Consider the following 27,320-nt stretch of genomic DNA (forward strand, 5'->3'; position numbering starts at 1 on the left):
CCCTTCCACGCTTAGGGTGGACAAAAATATTTACAACAAGGGGTGGTGAGGGACAGAGTCTCTGAATTAAGCAGAAAGCTCTCACCCAGTCAAGAGATCAGGGCTAGATCCAACACCGTTTTTTAGCTCACTGCACCATCCCAGTTTCAGAACCTGGCTGTATGCAAATTAGTCTGTTCCTGTCCCAGTGCATGATGGGAACAGGGCAAACCAAACTACAAAAGCCAATTCTTACACTGGGAAGGAAACAAGCTCCCGGGGACCGGTTTCTGGCATTACAGCCGTCTTCGGCCCGGTTTGCTTGAATCCTGATGGTGCAATGAGCAAGGGTCTCACATCTGAGAATACCCTTCCACGCTTAGGGTGGACAAAAATATTTACAACAAGGGGTGGTGAGGGACAGAGTCTCTGAATTAAGCAGAAAGCTCTCACCCAGTCAAGAGATCAGGGCTAGATCCAACACCGTTTTTTAGCTCACTGCACCATCCCAGTTTCAGAACCTGGCTGTATGCAAATTAGTCTGTTCCTGTCCCAGTGCATGATGGGAACAGGGCAAACCAAACTACAAAAGCCAATTCTTACACTGGGAAGGAAACAAGCTCCCGGGGACCGGTTTCTGGCATTACAGCCGTCTTCGGCCCGGTTTGCTTGAATACTGATGGTGCAATGAGCAAGGGTCTCACATCTGAGAATACCCTTCCACGCTTAGGGTGGACAAAAATATTTACAACAAGGGGTGGTGAGGGACAGAGTCTCTGAATTAAGCAGAAAGCTCTCACCCAGTCAAGAGATCAGGGCTAGATCCAACACCGTTTTTTAGCTCACTGCACCATCCCAGTTTCAGAACCTGGCTGTATGCAAATTAGTCTGTTCCTGTCCCAGTGCATGATGGGAACAGGGCAAACCAAACTACAAAAGCCAATTCTTACACTGGGAAGGAAACAAGCTCCCGGGGACCGGTTTCTGGCATTACAGCCGTCTTCGGCCCGGTTTGCTTGAATCCTGATGGTGCAATGAGCAAGGGTCTCACATCTGAGAATACCCTTCCACGCTTAGGGTGGACAAAAATATTTACAACAAGGGGTGGTGAGGGACAGAGTCTCTGAATTAAGCAGAAAGCTCTCACCCAGTCAAGAGATCAGGGCTAGATCCAACACCGTTTTTTAGCTCACTGCACCATCCCAGTTTCAGAACCTGGCTGTATGCAAATTAGTCTGTTCCTGTCCCAGTGCATGATGGGAACAGGGCAAACCAAACTACAAAAGCCAATTCTTACACTGGGAAGGAAACAAGCTCCCGGGGACCGGTTTCTGGCATTACAGCCGTCTTCGGCCCGGTTTGCTTGAATCCTGATGGTGCAATGAGCAAGGGTCTCACATCTGAGAATACCCTTCCACGCTTAGGGTGGACAAAAATATTTACAACAAGGGGTGGTGAGGGACAGAGTCTCTGAATGTTCCCATGATGCACTGGGCCAGGGACAGACTGATTTGCATATAGCCAGGTTCTGAGCTGGGATGGGGCAGTGAGATAAATAATGGTGATGGATCAAGCCCTGATCTTTGGACTGGGTAAGAGTGGTCTGCTCAATTCAGACACTCTGTTCATCACCACCCCCTTTTGTAAATCGATTTTGACCACTATAGGTGTGGCAGGGTATACTCAGACATGAGTCCCTTTCTCACTGCTCCATCAGGATTCAAGCAAGCCGGGCCGAAGAGGCTGAAATGCCAGAAACCGGTCCCCGGTAGCTTGTCTCCTTTCTGGTAAAGAATTGGCTTGGTAGTTTAGTCTGCCCTGTTCCCATGATGCACTGGGCCAGGGACAGACTGATTTGCATATAGCCAGGTTCTGAGCTGGGATGGGGCAGTGAGATAAATAATGGTGATGGATCAAGCCCTGATCTTTGGACTGGGTAAGAGTGGTCTGCTCAATTCAGACACTCTGTTCATCACCACCCCCTTTTGTAAATCGATTTTGGCCACTATAGGTGTGGCAGGGTATACTCAGACATGAGTCCCTTTCTCACTGCTCCATCAGGATTCAAGCAAGCCGGGCCGAAGAGGCTGAAATGCCAGAAACCGGTCCCCGGTAGCTTGTCTCCTTTCTGGTAAAGAATTGGCTTGGTAGTTTAGTCTGCCCTGTTCCCATGATGCACTGGGCCAGGGACAGACTGATTTGCATATAGCCAGGTTCTGAGCTGGGATGGGGCAGTGAGATAAATAATGGTGATGGATCAAGCCCTGATCTTTGGACTGGGTAAGAGTGGTCTGCTCAATTCAGACACTCTGTTCATCACCACCCCCTTTTGTAAATCGATTTTGGCCACTATAGGTGTGGCAGGGTATACTCAGACATGAGTCCCTTTCTCACTGCTCCATCAGGATTCAAGCAAGCCGGGCCGAAGAGGCTGAAATGCCAGAAACCGGTCCTCGGTAGCTTGTCTCCTTTCTGGTAAAGAATTGGCTTGGTAGTTTAGTCTGCCCTGTTCCCATGATGCACTGGGCCAGGGACAGACTGATTTGCATATAGCCAGGTTCTGAGCTGGGATGGGGCAGTGAGATAAATAATGGTGATGGATCAAGCCCTGATCTTTGGACTGGGTAAGAGTGGTCTGCTCAATTCAGACACTCTGTTCATCACCACCCCCTTTTGTAAACCCCATGTGTAAAAGCATGTGGAAAAGCAATGCCGGCTCCCACAGGTCGCGGGAAGCAGGCTGAGATCGTGGGGGGATTGGGGACTCCCCCACAGGCCCCCACGGAGAGGGCCAGTCTCGGGGGATGGGGTCTCTGGGGCTACAAGTGGCCCGGGAGGGGGACACGCAGCCCTCTTCCCCAAAAGTATTTTTTTCTTTTTTAGTGGCCTGGGAGGGAGGCCACACAGCCAACCTCCCCAACTTTAAAAAATAAATAAATAGAGGTAAGGGCCATGCCCCGGGAGATGGGGTCCCCAGGGCCGATAAAGGCCTCAGGAGGGGGGGCTATCTGACCCCTTCCACATTTTTAAAATAAAAAAAAATAGGGGGCAGGCCCTGGGGGATGGGGTCCCCAGGGCCAAAAAAATAGAAAAAGAAGGAGGGCTACAAAGCCCACTTCTTAAAAAATAAAAAAAAGACCAGCATTGTGCTGGAGGCCACATCCCCTCCTTTCATTACTCTGCAAACATGCCCCCTGGCATGTTTGAGGAGGGTGAACGAATTCCCCTTGAATGCTGGGGGTCCCTGGGGATCAACTAGCCCACCAGGAACCTCCAGGATGCACCAGGGAGCTGCGTTGCAGAGAGGTGTTCTTAGACCATGCCCCTTTTTACACCTCTCTGCAACGCAGCTCTGTGGTGCTTACTGGAGGTAGCTGGTGGGCTAGTTGTACCCCAGGGACCATTAGTATTCAAGGGGAGTTAATCCCCAATTTAAAACGCACCATGGGGCGCGTTTGCACAGTGGTGAAGGGATGGGGCGGGCCTGAGTTCACATGTGTGCAAACACACCCTGTGGCCCGGTTTAGGTTGGGGAATTAATTCCCTGTCAATCCTGAGGGTCCCTGGAGGCCAACTAGCCCACCAGGTACCACCAGTAAGCACCACGGAGCTGCCTTGCAGAGTTTTGTAAAAAGGGGCGTGGCCTCTGAACACTTCTCTGCAATGCAGCCCCCTGGCGCATACTGGAGGTACCTGGTGGGCTAGTTGGCCCCCAGGGACCCAAAGGATTGAGGAGGAATTAATTCTCTAACTTAAAATGCACCACAGGGCCTTTTTGCAGACATGTCACCTCTGGCCACGCCCCCTTCCTTCACCACTGTGCTAAAGCGCCCCATGGGGCATTTTAAGTTGGGGAATTAATTCTCTTTCAATACTGAGGGTCCCTGAGGGCCAAATAACCCAACAGGTATCTTCAGTATGCGCCAGGGAGCAGCGTTACAGACAGGTGTTCAGAGGCCATGCTGCTTTTTACACCTCTCTACAACAGAGCTCTGTGGCGCTTTTTGGAGGTACCCAGTGGGCTGGTTTGACTCTAGGGACCCTTAGGATTCAAGGGGACTAAATCTCTCAACTTAGAATTGCCACAGGGCGCGTTTACACAGTGGTGAAGGGAGGGGACGGGGCCTGAGGTGATGTGTGCAAACACGCCCTGTGGCACTTTAAGTTGGGGAAAAAATTCCCCATGGACAGTGATGTCATCAGTGATGTCACTGACCATGTCATGAACGATGTAATATGTGCCATCATCAGCAGTGGATTGCGGGCGCGCAGGTTATAGTTACTACAAACAACTATAATGGAGGAATTTCAATGGTTTTGTACGAGTGAAATGTCCAGCTAACTATAACACCCCTAAAATCTATGTTTTTTTCTGTGAATTTCTAAGGTTTTTTAAAAGCTAATTCCTAACTACAACATGTCTGACACCTATGTTTTTTTCAGCAAATATATATATATGTATATATAACCTATTGGAGGTCGCCAGTAGGTAGTTATAGTTAGGACCGATTTTCCATAGGAAATCCTCAACATTCTATTTGGAATAACTTTGGCGCCGATTTACGAATCTTTGCTGGTGGGGCGCTCCGGTCCGCTCCTATCCTGTAAGTCTCAGGGTCATTCGTCAAGCGTGTGCTGTGAAAAATGGGGGTCCCAAAACATGTTTTCCCCATGCAATGTTCCATAGGAACCTTTAGTCACAGCTCCAGCTCGAATGCTGAACAGAATTACAGCAAATTTGGCAAAGAGGTAGCCCTTGGTTCAGACTCGTGCCTTTTGCTTAAATGGCATAAATCTGTTCAGTAGTTGCAGAGAAAATCACAAGTAAAATCACCTATATATCTATGGCTGCGGTGGATCCGCGCATCCTGAGTGCACCCTAAGCGCACCCTTACGCTCACGAGCTGCAAGCTACTCAAAACCAGGAAGTGTTGGCAGCCATTTTGTGCCTCGGTAGAAGCGAGGCTGAAGAAGTCAGTGGAACAAGTATGCAAAACGTATAAAGGGGGCAGGGTACCCTGACCCACTAGACTTGCTTAGGAGGTCTCCCAAAAATGTATTTTTTTTTAAACGGCAAAATACGCGCAAGGTCCTGCCATTAAAAAAAAAAAAGTACAAAGAACATGAGAGGGGACCTGAACCTAAAAAGGATAAGGGAAGGGGGAACAACCCACCAGGGCAATATGTGTATACAACAACATGAAAGGGAGGTTCCCAAATATCAAGGACCAAATAATTCCAATAATAGCAATTGCCCACAGAACAGCTAAATATATTTAAATTATTTTATTGTCATTTGTATTCATAGAAAAATATATATTAAATGTACATAGAGCAAAATCCATATTTCATTGCATGAGTACTACATATAATTCATGTAACATCAGTCCAGGAACAGGAAGAACAATAAAAAAGGAACCTACATCACTCACTCATTCTACCAATCACTGACTCACTCAAAAACCGATACATCCATATTGACTCAACCAACTAAAAACTCTCATCAACCAGACAGAAAAAGCGCTGACGCGCGTTTCGGAACAGTGCTCCAGTGGGGAATTCCTTCATCAGGGCGCAATTCATCAAGGTACATAGGAAAAGCACGGTCTCCCAGACATCCAGGTTAATATAATTAATTCCCGTTCATAGGTTCTGGGCAGGCAATAGCATATCTGTGGGAAAAAAAGTATAATCAATAAAGATAGCAAAAATTATTTATATACCCTAATAAAGGGAAGGAGACATTGGTATATGGTATGAAGTAAAATAAAGTATAATCAAGCTATAATCCATACAGTCCCCAACATACATACTGTGAATTTGTTTTTTATAAGAAGCAATAGTACAAAATGTAATATATACAACAATATAAACATCAGAGTCAAAAGAACCACAAATGCTCCATTGATCAAGTAGAAATATCTGACCAATGAGAATTACAGAATCAGCAAAAAAGTTTTTGGGAAAAAGGAAAACTAACTCATAAATAAAGAAGAGAGTATTAAATGTTTACAAATTTACATACAGAAAATAAGCTCTCAACAAGGCTGGAACAGAGGAATAATGAACGAACAGCCTCACGACATTAAATAGTCGAAATTGAATCCATGTGGAAGCATCAGGAGAAATCTGGACATCAGTGCATAAAAAGAAAATGGGGAGCCATCTAAATATAGATTTTGTAAAATGGCACATTACACAAACAGTATTACTCAATGTCAGATTCCAGCATACCAGAGCAATATGCCGAGGGTGCTTCTATGTCCAGAGACTCTAAATGCCTAAAAACGGAGGAGGCTTAACTGAATACTCAAAAGGACGCGTGTTCCAAGAGAGTACAAAAGCCCAAAATGCTTAGTACGGGCAACGTTAAGGTAAATGTTCGAAACTCCAAGTAGTCGAATATGCATTCTGGATAAGGAAAACAGAAAATATACGTTTGCCTAAAGGTATGTATCAAAGATGGTAAAGATACATAGATTTTAACAGTGATAATAATGATAAACAGCAACAAATCCCAGGGAGGGCCAACATAAACCTGACAACAGATACGATAAATAGTAGAATGGCCAATTATATGCTAGAGTGATCAGACAGGAGTGAAACAAACGGGACCTAATTCCCGAAATAAGCAAAACTTGCCTCGTGCAAAATTTACCTTAAATACGGCAACAGACACGTAATGCATAAACTTCGGTAACTGCGCCCTCCAATCCACCAGGGTAGATGAGGTCGCCGTGGTCAAAGAAAAAGAGAGCGCTGATAAGATCCTACGAGGTAAGAAAAGAGTGCACGACTTAGAAAGCAGCCAAGGCTTCCATAGTAAATGTAAAGTCAACAACGCCAAAGTATGCTTACCTAAGGTTCAAAAGATCTCGATATCCATGCCACACGGGTCAGTATCCTACGTCAACGGAGATAGCTCAACCCGAGGTACGACCGGACAGTATAAATAGTGGCGGTAAATGCTGCAATTCACGGCACCTGTTTGGATCAGGACGACGTGAACGGTCATTCTAAACACTAGACCGCTGGTGGCGGCACCGACTAAGTGAGAACACTGGCGGCCATATTGGAAAGATGAATATACACCGATGCAGTATATTCGGAGCATTCAAATTAGATGTTTATAGTTAGACAGAGCTCCAAGATTGCAACAAAATAAGGCAGGTTCCACGAAGGAGAGGGGGAAAAGGGGAAGAGTTCAAAAAGAAAAAGGATGGGCTCAAAAAAGATAACAAAAGACATAAAAAAAGGACTATTAAAAAATTATGAAAAAGACCGAAAAATAAAAAATAATAGAAAAAACCACAAGTTGTGGTAGCATAATTAAATCATCTCTGAGCCAAAATGTATGACATAGTGACCGCAGAACAGAAGTCCAAAGTACAGAAACCAAGAATTAGAATCAATGGATCGCATTCTCCCATGGAATATGTTCAATCAGTCCTGAGACAGCCGTCTCAAGAAAGAAAATCCAGTAAACTTCCCTTTTACTCCTAAGGGCATCGATATTTCCATCTTTTGGACAGTGAATCCGTTCAAGGATAAGCCATTTAAGATCCTCAACCGAGTGTCTCAGGGCTTTCCAGTGTGCAACCAGTGGTGCTCCCATACGAGTTCCTAATGCAGGAATTATGCTTGGAAAAATGAGTACGGAATTCCCTCCCGGTTTCACTAACGTAGCCCTTAGAACAAGGGCAAGTCAGGAGATACACCACATTGCTTGTCCTGCAATTGGTCCTTTCTCTTAACTGGATATTCCTTTTATCCCACTTCAGTTCAGGGGTACAGATGACTTGATCACAGGCATGGCAGCCGCTGCACCTATGGCTACCTGTAATAGGATTCGTTCCAGTAATGCTCCTTTGGATAGGACCTGAGGGGTCAGCAGGAGATGCCCTCACTAGCATGTTTCTCAGATTCTTATTGCGTCGGAACGCAAAAATGGGTTTAGCCAATTTGTCCGTAGATTTGTCCATATTAAGGAGATGCCACTGAGAATTGATGATAAATCTCAATTTTTCATTGAAGTTGGAATGGGTAGAGACCATGACAAGTTTGTTATAATCTTTTTTCCTTATAGGTTTCAGGAGAGTTTCCCTGTCAAAATATTTGGCTCTTTTATAATAATCTCTAATCAACCTCCTGGGGTATCCCCTGTCTAGAAACTTCATTTTCATCTGTCCAGCATGGTACTCAAAATTGCTCATATCAGTACAGTTACGATGGAGCCTGAGAATTTGGCTGAATGGAATGCTATTTCTCTGGCTCCGTGGGTGGTAACTGTCGTAAAGGAGCAACGTATTCCGGGCTGAAGGTTTGGTGTAAAGAGACACTTCAATGCGACTGTTATTCACTAATATCCACACATCCAGAAACTCAATCTTAGACGAGCTGATATTCGCACTAAATTTAATATGTGGATCAAACAGATTTATCCACAGAATAAATTCATCCAGTTGTTCTTGAGGGCCTCGCCAAATAAAGAAAATGTCATCGATATATCGATTGTAGTGGGTGACATTTTCAGAAAACGGGGCAATCTCATTGTAAATGTACTTTTCTTTGAATGCACCCATGTATGGGTTTGCTACATTGGGGCACATGCCGCCCCCATGCTTCTGCCCAGTACTTGCTGATAAATGACTTTGTCGAACTTGAAAAAGTTCTCTTTGAGGACAATGGCTAAACATTCGAGAATGAACACTTTTTCTGAAGGACAATCTGCCCCATCAAGTATCTTTTTGACCGCTTCTAATGCGCCTTCCTGAGGAATGTTTTAGTATAATGCCTCAATATCCATTGAGACAAGTATATCGGTGGGAGAGTTGAATTCTAAGCCTTCAATCTTAGTGATTAGATGGCCAGTATCATGAACATACGCGGGAAGGCGACAAATAATAGTGGATAGGCAGGCGTCCACGAATTTAGACAATGGTTCCATCAGGGATCCGATAGTAGACACAATAGGTCTTTATGACAGATCCAGGAGATTTTTATGCAGTTTAGGAAGTCCATATAAAACCGGGATTTTAAAAAAGGTTTTATTGAAAAAATCAAATTCCTGTCTACAAATGGAGCCTCGAAGTAAGGCACCATTGGTGACCTCAAAAATTTCCAACATAATCCTTCTAGAAGGGTAAGTCATGACCTTATTGTAATGTTCTGGGCAGTTAAGCATAGATACAATTCGATCTTTGTAGATAAGGCTATCTAACACCACAATACCGCCACCCTTATCGCTCGGTTTTACGGTAAGTGAATTATCAGCAGATAATTTCTTAAGGGCATGGTATTTGTCATAGCTAAGATTATAGGCTGATTTCGGAACACATTTGGTAAGGTCATGAATTTTGACACATACTGCTTTCTCAAATATACCAACTTCTGGGCCAACCTGTTTGAGAGTTGGAGTAAATACAGAAGGTGTCGGAAACCTGATACGTTGTTATAAGGTTCAGTCTCTTTATTCATGAAGAATTTCTTAAGCCTGATCTTGCGAAAGAAAGCCTGAACATCTTTGTGGAGTTCAAACGCATTGAAAGGGGCTGTAGGAATAAAGGAGAGTCCACGTGAGAGGAGATCAGAGGTAATCTTCTCCAATGGTTTGTTTTACAAATAAAAGATAGTAATTATGGAGGTATCAGGCGTACTTACTATTCCCACCAAAATTGATTCCATCTGGTCTCCAGAAAATGTGGTGGGTTCTCTGTTTGTTGGTATCTAGTCTGTTGGAAACGTGTGTTCTCCTGGGGTCTGAATCTTACCCGGGTAGTGCCTCGACGGTTCCCCAAAAAATGATTTGATCGTTGGGGACCATTGAAACGGGCACGTCTGTTGGAAAAGTTATCACCAGAACCCGATGGCCCTTCATTGTCAGATTCTGAGGTCTCAGAGAAGTTGCGGATTTGCCTATTAGACCAAAACTGTTGGTCTCCTTGTTGCGCATCCCTAGATGAATAGTATTGGGCATTAAGATAGGTGTATACCCTTTCCTCTGAGAAATACCTGATGTCCTTTTTTAATTTATCGGTTTTCCTACGTAAATGTAAATGTAAATGTAATGTAAATGTAAATGTAAATATAAATGTATTGCAACTTATATAGCGCACGTATCACCTGAAGGCATCAAGGCGCTTGCCTTGGGAACCCGTCCTGGTTTTTTCCCTGTGAAATAACCCCTACTGGGCATCCCCCAAGGTGAAAGCCAGGCATCCCGCAGCAGGTGGACCGCCGTAGGGGAGATTAAGCAAGCTATTGCCCAGAGTTGCAGCGTGGGACCCCATGATTAGAATAGGCACAGAGGCGAGAATTATCGAGTCTGTGGACATTTTTGGGCTCAGGACCCTGCCGCGTCGGGAACTGAACCCTGGTCCCGGGCCAGACCTCTGCATCAGGGTCTGCTGCTCTAATCAGTGAGCCACACTCCTCCACTCATTAAAGGAGCCCAGCTCTAGATTAACCTCCTTCAATTTCCGCTTGGCATCTCCGACCACAGCATTTTTCAAGAGCGATTCTTCCATTTTGGAGATTTCCTTCAAGAGATGCTAAAGCTACAACCTGAAGCACGCAATTCTTTAATAATTAGCCCCTGGAGCAAAAAATATTTAATTTAATGGAGGGCCCAGAGGGAGCCCCTAGCCCCGGGGACTCCAAGCCCTGGGGTTATTAACTAAATGGTTGGGGGGCTCCATCACCACCCCCCAGCAAAATACATGGGTGGGGGGCTCAAGGGCCCCCAGCCCCTGGGACCGTATCCCCTTGGGGCTTTGTAAAAAATTGTTAGGGGGTGCTCAAAGGCCCCTCCAAACCCCGGGGAACACCACCCCCAGGGCTTAGTATGTTGTGGAGGGGAGCCAAGTGGCCCCCCTCCTGGAGCTGTCAAGGGCCCTGGGGACCACCACCCCCCAGGGCTGGCTCCTGCAGTGTCCTGGGGTGCCCACCCCCGGGACACTGCTATTTGCTATGGCAGGGCAAGAGAAGAGGCTCCTGCCCTGCCATAGCAAACTTGGTGTGTATTCTGAAAGAGAGAGCAGGTTTCCCTGCTCTCTCTTTCAAAATGCAAATCATATTGATTTTCCATACTGGGAGCTGCATGTTAGCAGCTCCCCGTATGGAAAAGCAATGCCGGCTCTTGAAGGACACGGGGAGTAAAAGTAGGAGTCGTGCACCCAGCGCAGCGCTCAGCGCGACCCCCTGGTGTGCAAGCGTTGGTTGCATGACTCCTAACTTGTAGGGTGCACGACTCCAGGGGGTTGGGTGCACGACTCTAAAGTGTTGGGTGCTCGACTCCAAGCAAAAAAAAGTAATATTTTTCAGATATACATCTAGCTTATGTGTTTGGATCTTGGGTGGCTCTAAAAAGAGCTGTTGTGTTTATTGAAAGATTTTGGTACTGACAAGTAAGTACCTAAGCAGAGTCTAAAGTTGATGAGGAAGACTGTGTTACCCTCATCTGTAAAATGTACACCATCTCTCCTATAAATGCCATCCATATTGAAACGCAAATTGTTCTGGTAAATGGACCCCATCCTATAATCTCGGAGAATAGCAGAAACAGATTTATTGACATGTTTTTTAGCTTTCTCAATCTGTGGACAAAATTGATTGGACCAGTTTATTTCTGCCTTTGGCATATGTTAGAATAGTTTGTAGTTGTAGGTAGTTTGGGGGAAAAGTGACATCAATTCTCTAAAGGGGTCCATCATAAACATTTTCAGACCCACCCCAGTCAAAGTGCCTATGTCATTGCCATCACAGTGCACAATTATGAGGTCAGGGTGTTGGAGATGCAAAAATGATTTCACCAATGGCATCAATTGGTGCCACTTTAAAATTCTCTGTCCAATCCATTTAATGTCTACATTTGGCAAAGCAAGGTCTTTGTCAATGCCTCTATTTTCTGCATAACTTTGGCTCCAGAAAATATAGCTGTATACCACAATCCACACTCTAAGCATCTTTAAGTGAGGTCTGGATGCACTCAGAAGGTGTCTGTGTGTGAAATGGCAGTTTGATAAGTAAGATTTTTCTGAAATGGTGGATGAGATGCAGTTTTGAAATAGGAAAATAAATGATTGGCTGTTTGACAACATTCTAGACTGAAAAGTAGGCTGCATGTTTCAGTTTTTTTAAAGCATGTTTCTTACTGGTTTACAAAACAGTTTGAAAGGAACATTACATAGGATAAGGTGATATTTTGAAAAGTCAAGCACACTTGCTGTTTGGATTAGCACCATTGTGTGTTGAACTTGTGACCTGTGTGCTCTGTTGAGTGTTCCATGAACTGTTACTATGGTAACAGGCAGTAAACAGATTGGGGGTAGGGTTCAAATTTATGTCAATTGGAAAGGGTTGAAATGTGTAACCAATAGAAATGTGTGTTAGCTTTTGAATTAATGTGGGAAGCAATGTGATTTGATATTTACATGTATATGTGTGCAGAATGAGAGGGAAACATTGCCATTTGTTGGTATTGATGAGAGCAGTGCAGTACAGAGATTTAGGGAGTAGTCTTGCTTGTCTATTTATTAATTTATTTATTTTTGACATTTATAGAGCGCACTGTTACCCGGAGGTGTCCTGGCGCTAATGAAATACTCCCAAAGGGTATGAGCCAACAAGATTACTGTGTGAATAACCAAGTCTTGATGCCTTTCCTAAAAGTCATAAGATCCGTGGTGTTTCTCAGGGCAAAGGGCAAGGCGTTCTAGGCCTTTGTGGCCCCCAACACAAAACCCCTACTCCCCCATTGTGCTTTCCTTATGCGAGGAACTATGACCAGGCGCGAGCTCGATGATCTTAGCTGTCTGCGGGGGTTATACCATTGAAACTAATCTTTCAGACATGCCGGTCCAAGGCCTTGAAGGGCCTTAAAACCCAGACACAAGACCTTAAAAGTAATCCGCTTCTGCACTAGCAACCAGTGTAGTTTTGTGAGTTCACACGACACAGAGGCGTACTTCGGAATGCTTTCAGGAGTCTCGCTGCTGCATTTTGCAGGACCTGCACCTTGTTAATAATTCAACAGCAAGCTATTGCAGTAATCCGAGGTAGAACTAGGGCTGTAACCACTGTCTTTTTACTGCTTTCGGGGAGAAAAGGAAGTATCTTCCACAACATTTTAAGAAGAAAATAAATTGAAGATGTTAAAGCATTGACCTGGGGCCTGAATGTGAGTTGGTCATCTATTAGAACCCCTAGATTCTTCACCTTTGCCACGGGAAGAGGGAGGATCCACATCTCTTCTGGCCACCATTGCGGGCTCCAAAAGTCATTACTGAGGCCAAAAACTACAACTTCAAGCAGTTTTCACCCATCCACCTTCCCAACGCCAACATGCATTCCTGAAATTGTAAGGACACTCCATCTTCCCTTCCTGGCAGCACTGACACCACAATTTGTATGTCCTCTGCGTAGGAGGTTAGATCAAACCCGAAGGACTTAATAATTGGGGCCAAGGAGGAGATATATGTATTGAACAGAGTGGGGCTTAGGGAGGAGCCCTGAGGAACCCCACATGGTAGAACAAAAGATTTAGATACGTACTCCCCCATCGCCACACTCTGTTCCCTGTTAGTCAGAATCTAGAATCACACTGTGAGATTGTGTTCATTTGGGAACAATTGTGAGAGAAGCATTTGGTAACTTCATGTGTTTGTTGACAGCTTACTGATTTAAAAAGTTTTATTAGCATTAGAAGCCAGTCATTGTTTATGAATTTGCAAAATGAGTAAAATATGTGGAATGTGTGTGTTCACTTTACCTCTTACAAACTAGTAAATTGTTTTGATGAAGTCCAAGTGATAGTTTTGTTTGTCTGAAATCACACAGTGAGTCTGTTTGCATTTGGGAACCATTGTGAGAGAAGCATTTGGGTACTTCATGTGTTTGCAGATACATAACTGTTTAAAAATCTATCCTGTTGATACGTTTTGGTAGAATTAGAAATCTGTCATTGCTTATGTATTTGCAAATGGAGTTAGGCTTTCACAGTAAAGTGCAGTTCTAAAATATGTGGAATGTGTGCAGTCATCTTACCTCTTCCTGTCAGGATTGGACCCAGGGCAGGCAGTTCTTCGCAGATTTCCTCCATCAGCAAGTATTCCCCCCCTTCCCTCAACTGGACATTACTAGTGGCGAGTTATCGTTTCGCCTTGGAACATCCACTTCCTTGTTGCCTGTGTCAGGGGACCAGTTAGCGTTCTAGTGTTTTCCTTAGAACGCCGTCTCTGTGACTTGGAGCGCGAGCGTTCGAATAACGGCGCACTTCAACGGTATTATCCCTGAGAGGCGAACGTATTCCTTCACGCTCTCTCTCATAGTATTTATTCATAACTATAGTGAGTTGTTTAGTCAGGATAGGTGTTTCCATAGTTCCTTTCACCTTTCTGAACATTTTCCTGAGCCCGGCGGCTTTTCCCGGCTGCTCCCCTTTCCTCACGTTTTATTCCCCTGAGCCTCTCGGACTTTATCGAGGCTTCTCCCTTTCCCTCAGCCTAGCTTGCAGCTCTCCGCCCCTTTGTCCTCACTCTTCGATTTTGGTTTCTTCACGGGGGCGCCTGGTGCGACTTCGTCATTCTTCAGTCAGCTGTACTCGAGCGCTGAGTACTCCACAGACCAGATCCCGCTGAGCCTTCACAAGCGGCTAGCTGCCTCATGTCGGTGAGCTCGAACCAGTTTGGTTTATTCTAGAACTGTATTCCTGTTGCAGATTCACAGTGTTCTTTGAGCTTAATTTGAAGACTTGCACTATTTGACAGCCATAAACTTTCATTGCCTTCTTGGAGCTTCCCAGTTTGAACTTTCGGTGAAAACTATGTCAGGAGCTGCTAACGCAAATTCAAGGACAGTTACTTCATGTAGATGAAAATATATATATATATATATATTCTTGTGTACCTCCAATTTCTCCTGTGCAGCTGGACAGTTCACTACCTTCAACTTCTCCTGGTCAACTGGTCAGTTCATCCATCATCATCTAAACAGTAGAGAAATAAGGTCTATAAGAGAGCAGCTAAAGCTCACACTCACACAGGTAATTGAGGTCAGGTTTCCTTGGAGAGAGTTTAGGAACTAGGGTATTTAGAGGTCAGAACTTAGTAATGTTGTCTTTATGTTTTACAGAATAATCTACACCATTTCTTGAGCGAGAGAAGATATATGTGTGAGCAGTCTCTCTGTTTGTTATCCACTTCCCCTTTCCCTGTTATCACTGTTGCAAGAGAAATCCGGCACAGTGGTGAAGGGGAATTGGGAGCTTAGCTTCTCCTTGGGTCTGATACTCCAGCGGAGCCGGAATCTTCAGGTACCTTCTGACAGATTGAAGTGACAGCTGAAATTTCCGCTTGGGTGTCATGGCCGAAGGACTCGACCTAAAAGCTTTGGGATCCATTTTAGAAGATTTACAAAAACAGTTGATAGAAACCAGAGAGGAGGTTAGGAAATCTAATCAGGAGACTAGTTTTCTTCGTCAAAAGATAAATGAACTCACGGTTAGTCCCAGTCCTGATTTTGGGGGTCCTAAGTCACAAACCTTTAATCCTTCGCCTGCCACCAGTGAGTTTTCCACACAGGTAGTGCATGCCATGTCCCCCACTATTCCATTAGCCCCTCCCGAAAGATTTCTGGGTGACCCAAATAAGGCACAGGTTTTTGTCACTCAGTGTTCTTTGCACTATCTCTGCAAGCCAATAATTTTCAAAGAAGATCAGTCCAAGGTGGCCTTCATGCTGTCATACCTGAGTGGAGATGCCGCTTCTTGGTCATTGCCTTTGGTGTCTACAAATGATCCTGTGTTATACAATTTTCAGGAATTCAAGGCAGAATTCTTACGAATTTTTGATAGGAGAGCAATCTCTCAAACCACAGACAATGAGTTACTGGATTTAAAGCAAGGAAATCGAGAGTTGGTGGCCTACTTAGCGCAGTACAATAAGCTTATTGTGGAGACTAATTGGCCTTCAGAAAAAAGAGCAGCAATTTTCTACAGAGGTCTACGTGACAAACTGAAGGATGGACTCTCCCAGATTCCCAAGAGACCCACCGACGTCTCAGAACTCATAGACTTAGTACTTCAAATTGACCAGAGGCAATCGGAGAGGCGTCAGGAGCGACGAAAAGAAACTCGGACCTTTCCTCCAAGATTTGATCGCATGCGGCCTGAGAGTGTTAAGTCCAAGGAAGAAGTCACAGTAGAGGAACCAATGCAAATTGGAACAGTCCGGGGACCTCTTAGTACGGAGGAACGGGAAAAGAGAAGACAAGGCAAGTTATGTATGTACTGTGGAGGTTCTGGGCATTTCGTCAAGGAGTGTCCACGCAGACCCAAGACTTCGACGTGGGTAAAAGACAAGCTTCACCAGTAGACAGGGTTGCCCTGGTGGAAGCCGAATGTAAGACAACTCCTTTAATTCAGTCATTGTCAAACACCATTCAGTTATCGGCACCTCATCTCATCCTATCTTGTCAAATAATATTTGGAAAAGAACAAAGTGCCAATGTAGCAATCATGATTGATTCTGGAGCTACCGGAAATTTTTGTGATATTCTGTTTGCAAAAAGATTGGGCATTAATTTTGTTAGGAAGGAAAAGCCGGAACCTGTGCGAGCTGTGGATGGAACCCCTTTATCTTCCGGTCCGATAGCTTTCGATACAGAAACCATCTCAGTGATTGGTCCTGGAGAGCATAAGAGTTATCTTCGGTTCAGTTTAATTGATGCTCCTCAATTCCAACTGATTTTGGGTCTGCCTTGGTTAACAGAGCATAATCCGAAGATTGACTGGACTAGGAGAACTGTAGATTTGACCTCAGATTTTTGTCTGGAACATTGTTTCCACTCTCATCCTGTGAAGACGGAGTCGAGTGAAATGTACTGTTTGGCCAATCAACCACAGGTAATCTGTTTGGTGGAACTCCCCGAAATTCCTGCACAGTATCAAGATTTAAAAGCCGTTTTTGATGAACGAGGGGCGCAGAGACTTCCTCTCCATCGGGAATATGACTGCAAAATTGAGTTGGAACCAGGAGCCTCGCTTCCTTGTAGTCGCATATATGCTCTTTCGGAATCTGAAAATCTGCATTTGAAAGAATACCTAGATGAAAATTTGTCTAACGGATTCATCAGGCCCTCTCAATCCCCAGTTTCCTCTCCTCTTTTCTTTATTCCGAAGAAAGACAAAAGTCTGAGGACTTGTATAGACTATAGGGCCTTGAATCTGGTGACCAAGAAGAATCGATACCCATTGCCACTTATCTCAGAACTTTTGGATCAGGTAAAGGAGGCCCAGATCTACACAAAATTGGATTTGAGGGGGGCCTACCACTTGGTCCGGATGGCAGAAGGAGACGAGTGGAAAACGGCTTTCAGAACTCGTTATGGGCTTTTCGAATACCAGGTCATGCCTTTTGGGTTGTGCAATGCGCCAGCGGCATTTCAAAATTTTGTGAATGACATCCTTCGTGAATTTTTGGACCGCTTCGCAGTGGTGTATATTGACGATATTCTTATTTTTTCCAAAAATACCGAGGAACATATCCAGCATGTACGTACCATTTTGGAATGTCTGTTGGAGAATCAACTCTTTGTGAAGTTGGAGAAATGCGTGTTTCATGCAACCAAGGTGGAGTTTTTGGGATACATACTCTCCCCAGAGGGAGTTTCCATGGATGAATCCAAACTCAAGGCGATCCGAGAGTGGCCAGCTCCAAGTTCTGTGAAAGAAATCCAGAGTTTTTTAGGGTTCGCCAATTTTTATCGGCGATTCATACAGAATTTTTCAGAAAAGGTGAGCCCCATAACTCGCTTGCTGCGGAAGAACGAAAAGTTTGTATGGGGAACTGAGGCAGAAGGCGCTTTTCAATTCCTCAAAGAATCCTTTGTCTCGCCACCCATCTTGCAACACCCGGATCCGTTGGAACCATTTTTTGTGGAGGCAGATGCCTCCAATCTGGCCATTGGGGGAGTTTTGTCCCAACGCCATAAGAAGACGGGGCAACTTCATCCAGTCGCCTTTTACTCTCGAAAACTTACTGCAGCCGAAATAAACTATGCTATAGCTGACAAGGAGTTGCTGGCAGTAAAGGTGGCGTTTCTTGAGTGGCGACATTATTTGTTGGGAGCCCGGCATGTGGTAACTGGGTTTACAGACCATAGGAATTTGCAGTTTCTTAAGTCGGCGCGAACCTTGACCCCGAGGCAGCTTCGTTGGTCTTTATTCTTTGCTGATTATGATTTTGTTCTCACATACAAGCCAGGTGTGACCAATGGAAAGGCTGATGCCCTCTCTCGACTAAATGTGGGAGAGAATTCTGAGGAGAAAATTGAGAAATTCCTCATCCCTGCGGATAAGATCGTTGCAGTAACTGTAGAGGACGAGATGGAAGAGAAGATAGCCTTGGAATTCAAAAAAGAGGAATACATGAATTGGGAGAATAAGGGTCCGGATCATCTAGTGGAAAATGGGAAACCTTATTTTCAAGGGAAAATTGTAATTGTAAAAATTGTAAAAAGTTTTATTAAGCGCGATTGCTGCCCGTAGGCGTCCAAGCGCTGGGTTGAACCAGAGAGGTGACAGACGGGGAAGCTAAGGTACACAGGAGTTGGCAAACAACAGTGTCTTCAGGTTTTTACGAAAAATGTTTGTCCCTGGAGAGAAACTACAAGAAGAGACCATTCGAATGTTCCATGATCAGTCCTTGGCGGGCCACAAGGGAGTTTTGAAGACTTTGGAGCTGGTAAAACGAAATTTTCTTTGGCCAGGCATGGAAGCTCAGGTTCGACAGTATGTAGCCACTTGTGAACTGTGTTTGAAAGGGAAAAGTCTCAGGCAATCCCCACAAGGCCTTTTAATGCCTTTACCAGTCCCACCTTATCCTTGGCACACCGTCTCCATGGACTTTATTGTTGAGTTACCATCTAGTCAAGGGATGTCTGTCATTTGGGTGGTGGTAGATCAATTTTCCAAAATGAGTCATTTCATTCCTCTCAAGGGTCTCCCTAATGCAACTGATTTGGCCACCCTGTTTGTCCAACACATAGTCAAGTTGCATGGAATTCCAAAAGTAGTGATCTCAGATAGGGGGTCCCAGTTTGTGTCCCGATTTTGGAGATCTTTCCTAAGAGGTCTGGGGGTGGATTCTCGTTTGTTAACTGGTTATCATCCCGAGACCGATGGACAGACGGAGAGAGTAAACCAAGATTTAGAACAGTACCTGCGTCTGTATTTGCTGGACCAGGAAGGAGATTGGCCATCTTTACTAGCTCCAGCGGAATTTGCCTATAATAACTCAGTGCATACCGCCACGGGGTTTTCTCCCTTTTTCTTGAATTCTGGTAGACATCCCAATATGCTGGTGGGCAGAGTTGTAGGGGATGTTCCAGCTGCTGAGGAAGTTATCCATAAGTTACAGATTGCCTTGCAGTCAGCAACTGCAAATTTGGTCAAGGCTAAGGCAGCTTTTAAGCAGCAAGCAGATAAGGGTCGCAAGGCAAATCCAGTTTATCTTCCTGGGGAGAAGGTTTGGGTTTCCACGCGCCATATGCGCTTGCGGGGAAATCGGAAGTTTCAACCCAGGTATGTGGGACCCTATTCAGTGGACAGAATGATAAATCCTGTTAGTGTGAGACTCCATTTGCCAAAAACATTGAAAATTCATCCAACATTCCATGTATCTTTGATTCGGAAAAATCCACCTAATCTTCGTAAGGTTCTTCCACCCGTTCCAGTTCAGGTAGACTCAGTGGAGGAATATGAAGTTAAGAGAATTCTAGACTCTAAGATCAGGAAGGGACAGCTTTTCTATTTAGTGGACTGGAAAGGTTTTGGTCCAGAAGAACAATCCTGGGAACCCAGCTCTAATGTTCATGCAGCCAGACTAGTGAGAGAGTTTCACAAAACGTATCCACACAAGCCTAGGAAGGGGGTTTTGGTGGGGGGTACTGTCAGGATTGGACCCAGGGCAGGCAGTTCTTCGCAGATTTCCTCCATCAGCAAGTATTCCCCCCCTTCCCTCAACTGGACATTACTAGTGGCGAGTTATCGTTTCGCCTTGGAACATCCACTTCCTTGTTGCCTGTGTCAGGGGACCAGTTAGCGTTCTAGTGTTTTCCTTAGAACGCCGTCTCTGTGACTTGGAGCGCGAGCGTTCGAATAACGGCGCACTTCAACGGTATTATCCCTGAGAGGCGAACGTATTCCTTCGCGCTCTCTCTCATAGTATTTATTCATAACTATAGTGAGTTGTTTAGTCAGGATAGGTGTTTCCATAGTTCCTTTCACCTTTCTGAACATTTTCCTGAGCCCGGCGGCTTTTCCCGGCTGCTCCCCTTTCCTCACGTTTTATTCCCCTGAGCCTCTCGGACTTTATCGAGGCTTCTCCCTTTCCCTCAGCCTAGCTTGCAGCTCTCCGCCCCTTTGTCCTCACTCTTCCATTTTGGTTTCTTCACGGGGGCGCCTGGTGTGACTTCGTCATTCTTCAGTCAGCTGTACTCGAGCGCTGAGTACTCCACAGACCAGATCCCGCTGAGCCTTCACAAGCGGCTAGCTGCCTCATGTCGGTGAGCTCGAACCAGTTTGGTTTATTCTAGAACTGTATTCCTGTTGCAGATTCACAGTGTTCTTTGAGCTTAATTTGAAGACTTGCACTATTTGACAGCCATAAACTTTCATTGCCTTCTTGGAGCTTCCCAGTTTGAACTTTCGGTGAAAACTATGTCAGGAGCTGCTAACGCAAATTCAAGGACAGTTACTTCATGTAGATGAAAATATATATATATATATATTCTTGTGTACCTCCAATTTCTCCTGTGCAGCTGGACAGTTCACTACCTTCAACTTCTCCTGGTCAACTGGTCAGTTCATCCATCATCATCTAAACAGTAGAGAAATAAGGTCTATAAGAGAGCAGCTAAAGCTCACACTCACACAGGTAATTGAGGTCAGGTTTCCTTGGAGAGAGTTTAGGAACTAGGGTATTTAGAGGTCAGAACTTAGTAATGTTGTCTTTATGTTTTACAGAATAATCTACACCATTCCTTGAGCGAGAGAAGATATATGTGTGAGCAGTCTCTCTGTTTGTTATCCACTTCCCCTTTCCCTGTTATCACTGTTGCAAGAGAAATCCGGCACAGTGGTGAAGGGGAATTGGGAGCTTAGCTTCTCCTTGGGTCTGATACTCCAGCGGAGCCGGAATCTTCAGGTACCTTCTGACACTTCCAGACTAGTAAATGTTTTTGGGTAAAGTCCAAGGGATACTGTTGCTTCTCTAGAATCACACTGTGAGTCTGTGTGCATTTGGAAACCATTGTGACAGAAGCATTTGGGTACTTCATGGTTTTGAAGACATGTAACTGCCTAAAAACCTATCCTGTTCTCAAGTTTTGGTAGAATGAGAAATTTGTCACTGCTTATGTATTTGCAAAATGAGTTAGGCTTCCACAGTAAAGTGCAGTTCTAAAATATGTGTTATGTGTGCACTCATCTTACCTCTTCCAGACTAGTAAATGTGTTTTGGTAAAGTCCAATGGGTACTGGTATTTGTGTAGAATCACACAGTGAGTCTGTGTGCATTTGGGATCCCTTATGAGATATGCATTTGGGTACTTTATGTGTTTGCAGACACATAATTGCTTAAAAACCTATCTTGTCAAGTTTTAATACAATTAGAAAATAGGCATTGCTTATGTATTTGCAAAACGAGTTAGGCTTTCACACTAAAATACAGTCCTGAAATATGTGGAATGTGTGCAGTCACCTTACTTCTAGACCAGTAAATGTATTTAGATAAAGTCCAAAGGATTGTCTTGCTTGTCTAGAATCACACTGTGAGTCTGTGTACATTTGGGAACCGTTATGAGAGAAGCATTTGGTTACTTCATATGTTTGCAGATACATAACTGGTTAAAAACCTATCCTGTTGACAGGTTTTGGTAGAATTTGAAACCAGTCATTGCTTATGTATTTGAAAATGTGTCAGGCTTCTACTCTAAAGTGCAGTAATGAAATACGTGAAATGTGTACAGTCAACTTACCTCTTCTGGACTAGTGAATAGTGTTGCTTGTCTAGAATCACACTGTGAGTGTGTGTACATTTGGGAACCATCGTGAGAGAAGCATTTGGTAATTTCATGTGTGCTTGTACTACTCTAATCATTCAGTCAGTATCCAAGTACTCATGCAGCGATTCAGAGCCTTAGCACATGGACTGCTTCAAACTCTTATGCACTATGCATGCAGTCTTCTAACTACCTACACACTTCTTTTTCAGGCCTACAATTCCCCAGTCATTATCCATACACTCCTGCTAACACACTAGTTCTGCTGTTGCACTCCTTTAGTGAGCCTTTCAGCATCATGTATTAATCCATTTACTGAAGTAAAACTCAACCAATTATATATTAACTCAGTGTCTCTCCTTATAGTACTGTAATCATTCAGTAGGTATTCATGTACTCTTGCAGCGTGCAAGGCCTAAGGACATGGACTGCTTCAAACTCCTATGCTGTATGCATGTAGTGCTCAAACCACCTTTACACTTGTTTTTCAGGCCAACAATTCCCCTGTCAGTATCCATACAGTGCAGCAACCACCTTGTCACTTCTCTTGCAATCCTATAGTGACCCTTTCAGTACCATATACTAATCCATTCACTGAAGGAAAACTTAACCAATTATAAATTCACCCAGTATCTCTCCTTATACTACTCTAATCATTCAGTCAGTATGCATGTACTCATGCAGCGAGTCAGGCTTTAGGACATGGACTGCTTCAAACTCCTATGCACTATGCATGTAGTGCTCTAACCAACTACACACTTGTGTTTCAGGCCTAGAAATTCCCAGTGAGTATCCATGCAGTCCAACAAACATCCTATCACTGCTCTTGTAATCTTATAGTGACCCTTTCAGCACCATGTATTAATGCATTTACTAAAGGAAAACTTTACCAGTTATAAATTCACTGAGTGTCTCTCCTTATACAACTCTAATCATTTAGTGAGTATCCAAGTACTCATGCAGAAAGCCATGTTTTAGGAAATGGACTGCTTCAAACTTCTATGCACTATGCATGAAGTGCTCTAAATAATTACACAATTGTGTTTCAGGCATAGAATTCTCTAGTCAGTATCCATACACTTCAGCAATCCTATAGTGACCCTTTCAGCACCACTTATTAATCCATTCACTGAAGGAAAACTTAACCAATTATAAATTCACTGAGTGTCTCTCCTTATACTACTCTTATAATTCAGCCAGTATTCATTTACTAATGCAGCGAGTCTGGCTTTAGGACATGGACTGCTTCAAACTCCTATGCACTATGCATGTAGTGCTCTAACCAACTAAACCCTTGTGTTTCAGGCCTAGAATTTCCCAGTGAGTATCCATGCAGTCCAACAAACATCCTGTCACTGCTCTTGTAATCCTATAGTGACCCTTTCAGCAGCCATGCTTTAGGAAATAGACTGCTTCAAACTCCTATGCACTAGGCACCATGCACTAATACATTCACTGAAGGAAAACTTAACCAAATATAAGTTCACTGAGTGTCTCTCCTTATACTACTCCAATCATTCAGCCAGTATTCATTTACTAATGCAGCGAGTCAGGCTTTAGGACATGGACTGCTTCAAACTCCTATGCACTATGCATGTAGTGCTCTAACCAACTACACCCTTGTGTTTCAGGCCTAGAATTTCCCAGTGAGTATCCATGCAGTCCAGCAAACACCCTGTCACTGCTCTTGTAATCCTATAGTGACCCTTTCAGCAGCCATGCTTTAGGAAATAGACTGCTTCAAACTCCTATGCACTAGGCACCATGTACTAATCCATTTACTGAAGGAAAACTTAACCAAATATAAATTCACTGAGTGTCTCTCCTTATAGTACTCCAATCATGCAGACGGTATCCATGTACTCATGCAGCAAGTCAGGCTTTAGGACATGGACTGCTTCAAACTCCTATGCACTATCTATGTAGTGTTCTAACCAAGTAAACAATTGTGTTTCCGGCCTAGAATTCCCCAGTCACTATCCATACACTGCTGCAAACACACTGTTCTCCCTTTGCGTTCCTTTAGTGACCTTTTCAGCACCATGTACTAATCCATTCAGTGAAGTAAAACTCAACCAATTATATATTCACCCAGTGTCTGTCCTTGTACTCGTCTAATTATGCAGTTAGTAGCCATGTACTCATGCTGTCAGCCAGGCTTTAGGACTTGGAGTGCTTCAAACTCCTATGCACTATGCATGTAGTGCTCTACCACCTAGACTCCTGTGTTTCAGGCCTACAATTCCCCAGTCAGTATCCATACACTGCTGCCAACACCCTGTTACTCCCCTTGCATTTCTATACAGTTATGTATACACCTTGTATTACAATTTCAATTAGTGATGAGAAAATAAAGTGGTTAAATGATTTTTTTTATATAGAATGTGTTTGTATCCTAATAGAAAAGTATAATTTATATATTTATTTAAATGCATTTATTGTATGTTTATTTTTTACAGATATTGTTTATCATCATTAAAATAAAGTTATCATGCCTGAAAAATCAAGAAAGAGAAAATTACAGAAAAAGGACAATTATTTGAATAAAATTCAACAACAAGTATTGGATGACCAACATCATGTGGGTAACAAGCAAATAACTCCAGTTAAGACAACAAAGGGATTCATTAAAAAACTTTCTAAGACTAAGAACAGTGTACAGAATGTGGAAACTACTGACAATGATTCAACCAGAAAAATAATAAAAATAACAGGAAAGGAAAAAAAGTAAATTTACAGACAAAAGATACAACGTATGGTAAAAGTAGGCAAAATCAGTATAAAGAAATACGTTAAAAAATACTACAATAGAGTGGTATATAAATTGCTCAAAGAGGTGAAAAACATATAGAGAAAGAGCACTATTTTATAAAAAGAACCATATTGAATCCATTGTTCAAAAGGCTTTTGAAGTAAAAAGGAAATTATTCATTTTAGTTTTAAACAGAATTCGATCAATAGATAAACCAATCCATTTAATGAAGACCAAAAGTAAGAGGAAAAGAGTAAATAACAAAAGTCATTTTTGTGGGGTTTTTTGGGTGAATGGAAAGACAGTTCAAGTTCAGAGCCTTTCTTTAATGAAGAGAGTTATTTTCAGACAAATGATTTATTGCATGCAGTTGATACCAGTGGCCGAACTTATGAGGTTAGAAATGGTTGTCCAATTGAGAAAGAGATGGTTTCCTGACTTGGCTCCATGGCTTCTGACAAATCTCCTGAGGCGAAAAGCCGGGAGCGCTGCTAGTTATCTTTTGTGATTTTAAATATTGTATTTTGCACTGCTGTGTCTTTTAAACTCACCTGGCACTTTGCCAAAGATCTTAGCCTGCACACGAGGTCCCAGACAGCTGATTTGGGCGCTGCCTTTGGGGTTCCTCCCTCGCTGCCGCCATTCACCGCGAGCGACTTAGCTCTGCCCACTTGCAGGCCACGCCCCCTCCCATTGGTTAAAAGGGCGCACTGACCACTAGCGCGTCCTTCTGACAAATCTCCTGAGGCGAAAAGCCGGGAGCGCTGCTACTTATCTTTTGTGATTTTAAATATTGTATTTTGCACTGCTGTGTCTTTTAAACTCACCTGGCACTTTGCCAAAGATCTTAGCCTGCACACGAGGTCCCAGACAGCTGATTTGGGCGCTGCCTTTGGGGTTCCTCCCTCGCTGCCGCCATTCACCGCGAGCGACTTAGCTCTGCCCACTTGCAGGCCACGCCCCCTCCCATTGGTTAAAAGGGCGCACTGACCACTAGCGCGTCCTTCTGACAAATCTCCTGAGGCGAAAAGCCGGGAGCGCTGCTACTTATCTTTTGTGATTTTAAATATTGTATTTTGCACTGCTGTGTCTTTTAAACTCACCTGGCACTTTGCCAAAGATCTTAGCCTGCACACAAGGTCCCAGACAGCCGATTTGGGCGCTGCCTTTGGGGTTCCTCCCTCGCTGCCGCCATTCACCGCGAGCGACTTAGCTCCGCCCACTTGCAGGCCACGCCCCCTCCCATTGGTTAAAAGGGAGCGCTGACCACTAGCGCGTCCTTCTGACAAATCTCCTGAGGCGAAAAGCCGGGAGCGCTGCTACTTATCTTTTGTGATTTTAAATATTGTATTTTGCACTGCTGTGTCTTTTAAACTCACCTGGCACTGCCAAAGATCTTAGCCTGCACACGAGGTCCCAGACAGCCGATTTGAGTGCTGTTTTTGGGGTTCCTCCTTCGCTGCCGCCATTCACCGCAAGCGACTTAGCTCCGCCCACTTGCAAGCCACGACCCCTTCCTCTCCCCTTCCCTCTGATCCCCGCATAAAAGGATGTGCTTGGGCCGGAGGCACAGCAGACGGGCGCAGCGGGCGCGACGATTGTGCGCCAAAGGCGCGCCTAAGGCAAGCCCGTCTGCGCCCGTCCGCGACTGTCCGGGGCTAGGGGCGCGACACTCTGCCCCGTTCATCACCTACACCCCGGACCAACTCCACAACCTCCAGGGACCCTGGGCCATCGCCGCCTCCACCTGTTCCCACATTTTCTCTCTTGGTCTCTCCCCTGTCGCTCCCGCACACATCCCCCTTCCTACAGCTGACCCTTCTCCCCTGGCCAGTAGCATCACCCTTCCCTCAAAATCCCTCAAGGTCTTCTACCTCAACACCCGGTCAGCAGTCGCCCATGCGCACGAACTCTCGGTCCTGCTGGATCTTGAAGCCCCTGATCTTCTCTTCCTAACGGAGACCTGGTTTGGCGATGACTCCCTTCCCGCCCTACTTGCCTCTTACTATGCTCTTCGGGCTGACTGCCCTCCCGGCAGAGTTGGGGGCGGTGTAGCGGTCATCGCACGGACCAATCTTCCTTTTCAAATCCTGTCCCTGCCTGCTATCGCGACCACCGAATACCTGGTTATTCGCATTACTTCCATTTCTCCTCCTCTGACCTGTTTTCTCACTTACCGTCCTCCTCAATCCCCTTTACAGTTTCTCTCTGACTTCTTGGAAGTCTTGGCTACCATTACAGTCAACAATGCTTCTATCCTACTCCTTGGCGGCTTCAACTTCTGGCCTTCTGACCCAGCTGAATGTCCGTCCTCTTAGGAATTCTCTGAAACCCTCCAGTCCCTCAACTTCACTCCTCATGTCCATTCCCCCACCCACATCAAAGGTCACACGCTAGACCAAATCTGGTCCTTAAACTGTCCCGTGGAATCCTTTTCCATCTCACCTTGCACATGGTCCGACCACCACCTCCTCTCATTTTCCCTACCCACTCACCCCCCAGCTAAGCCCCCTCGCCCCAAAAACATCTG

The sequence above is a fragment of the Lissotriton vulgaris genome, chromosome 6 (assembly GCF_964263255.1).
Source record: "Lissotriton vulgaris chromosome 6, aLisVul1.2, whole genome shotgun sequence".
Classification (NCBI taxonomy): Eukaryota; Metazoa; Chordata; class Amphibia; order Caudata; family Salamandridae; genus Lissotriton; species Lissotriton vulgaris.